We start from the raw sequence: 3082 nt of genomic DNA on the forward strand, positions 1-3082 counted from the left end.
AAACAGCAACAAATAATGGTAGGAACAACAACAATAAATGTGCCTTAAACAAAACATATACATGTATTGAAAGTACTCCATTTTACACAACAAACACAAGTAAAATAATTTTTGGAAAATTTTGAGTAAACTACGTACAACAAAATTAAAACAAAAAAGGCATTAAAGCCAATAACAAGTTTTGCTACTGGCGCACACACATACCCACATACACACTTACGCGCGTATATGTAAGGTTGCATTATATGCAAGCTTATGCAGCATTCAATTAAAATATTGTATATTTGAAAGCTAACACCCACTTCAGCCCGCCTATTTCACTTTATGGGACTACACTTGTGTTCTGTTAAGCATTTTATTGAAATTATTACTACAAATTCCCATTTGAGTTGTTATTTCTGCATTATTCGAGCATTCGAGCATTCGGCACTCATTGTTGCTTTCATTTCGGTTTATTATTTCAATGAGTACAACAATAATGCGATTGCCTTACAAAACTTCGAGTTTCTTCTTGTTCTGTAAGCGAACAAGAAATTAAATACTTCAAATTTGCATTTTGTTGCTATAATAAAATTATTTTTAAAATATATTGCTATCATAATTAGCAATATACTTCATTAAATGCTGTGTATAATCTAAGGAAAATATTTTCATGTAGAGCATTCTAAGTGAGTCGTCAGAAAGTTTACACAATTTGTTAATAATAATAAATTTTGAAGAATTTTATAAAATTCTTATTAATAAATTGTATATTGTTTTGCTTAAATAAAATAAAATGCTATAAATATTAAAAAAATATTTCATACAAAATTTTTATTATATTGGAGAAGTATTATGTGGAATTGATAAAATATAATATTAATATAGAAAATAGCTTTTAGTGGTATCACAGTCTGCCTTTTATACTACAAGTAACCCCAATCAAAAAAAAGATTTTCTGATTTTTAATTAAAGGTTATTTAATAATATTATTCTTTATTGAGAAGTTGGTAACATTGAACCAGAAAATTCTCTCCCAGAGTTTTTCTCTTGTCCCAGATCAGATCTTAATAGTTAAAAAAAATGTGATTAGAAACAACGTCCATTTTGGAAGAGGAATCATATTCTGTCACTTTAAAATGACCCATTCTGTTCAGCTTGTGACGCAGGTTAAGATAATCTGTCAATTACCTCAGTTTGCTTTATTTTTACATAAAAAAAGAAAGTGAAGAGAGTGCGAATAGACATTAGAATGTGTGTTAATATATGAGGGCGGTTTGATAAGTCAGTGACTTTTTGAATTTCCCGCGCAGTTACTCCAAATGCAACAGTGCTGCCGTCAGCTGTAATCTACCAGTGGGCAACTTTTTCATTTTGAGTAAGCTACGTCATTCAGTTGGTGTTTGATAGTCGTTCAAAGCAGACAACTTCGTGAATTTTTACAAAAATGGAAAAAAGTGAATTTCGTGTGCTGATTAAGCATTGCGGCCAAAATCCACGAATTGGGAAACGAACTGCTACCCCATCCAACATATTCTCCAGATTTAGCTCCTTGCGACTATTTTCTGTTTCCAAACCTAAAGAAGTGGCGAAATTCACTTTTTTCCATTTTCGTAAAAATTCACGAGGTTGTCTGTTTTGCCCACTGGTAGATTACAGCTGACGGCAGCACTTCTGCACGGAAAATTCAAAAAGTCACTGACTTATCAAACCACCCTCGTATTAGATTATAACATTGAATGCTAATCCTATAGAATGATTTTGTTTTTCGCAATTTTATTGAAGTATCCTGTACATTATTTCGGCGAATATTGGATTGACTAAAAATATTCTAAGTATTATCAGAATAAAATATGTTTTACCAAATTAGTAAATAGCAACTATAATAGTTTCGATTGAATATGGCTGTTTTATTCATATGTTAAACTATTATTCACTCTCACAGCACAGCTATATTATAGAATGTATACATTCCCATGAATGAATTCATTGATTTCAAGCTATACATCATTCAATATCTACCTCTATATTGATACAAAAGGTTTCTACATTTGTATTCCGAATCTTTTTTATGCAACTAGTTTTCTATAGTATATACAAATATTTAAAGTTTCTTGAGAAATTTTGTATGAAATAATTTTTATAGTTTATATTAATATGTCACTTTCTTTTACTCATTTTTCTGTTTTTTATTTACGTTATTATAAACCCTTGGCTTTTGTTTGTTTTTATATGTGCAGGGGTTTAGTTACTAATCAGAGAACTGCAACGAGTTATAATTTTAACACACAGAATACATTCATAAAAAACTTAATATAATTTCATAAGTATATTATTTACTTTATCCATTGTTATGAAGGGCGTAGAGGAATAAGGATAAGAATTCTATTGGAAAAGATCACCAAGACTACCACAATCTAAAATGCTTTTAGGGACTGACATCATTTTAGATTGTGGCGGTTTTGGTAACCTTTCCCATTAGAATTCTCTTTCTTTTTACAACCTAAAATGCTTCAAATTTTGCATAGAACAATCAAAGAATAACCTTAAATTTATTACGGGATTATTGACTGGTCACTGTAGATTAACTTAAACTTTAGATATTGTAGAGAAGAGAGTGAAATTGCATACCATGTGCTTGGGGAGTGTCCGGCACTGATGCACAAGCGAAGGAAACGTCTAGTAGGATATTTCATAGATCATAAGGATTCAAGACTAGGAAAGATAGGCTCTATACTGTCTTTCATTAAAAAAATCGGACTTGGATCAACACACTAATCCGACTCAGGATCAAATAGATCTTTTAGGTCGTAGTGCACTACTTCTTTTCACAATAATCTTAATAATAAAATATATTCGTTAACAAATTTCTGTGCTAATGATTAAGCTTCACAAGAATGTGTACACATTTCTAAGTAGAGTAGCATAAATGGCGAAAGATTTATGAATCATAGCATATACTCAGGTGATTATAAATATACTCATCGAAAATGAATGATTCGATCAACCATTCGAAAAAATTTGGTGTAAACTCTGTTGTTAGTAAAAAATTTGTGTTAATTAAAGTTAATTAAACAAGTTAATTAGTTAATTTAAATAATCT

Source organism: Teleopsis dalmanni, chromosome 2 (genome assembly GCF_002237135.1).
Source record: "Teleopsis dalmanni isolate 2A chromosome 2, ASM223713v2, whole genome shotgun sequence".
In the NCBI taxonomy this organism is placed as follows: Eukaryota; Metazoa; Arthropoda; class Insecta; order Diptera; family Diopsidae; genus Teleopsis; species Teleopsis dalmanni.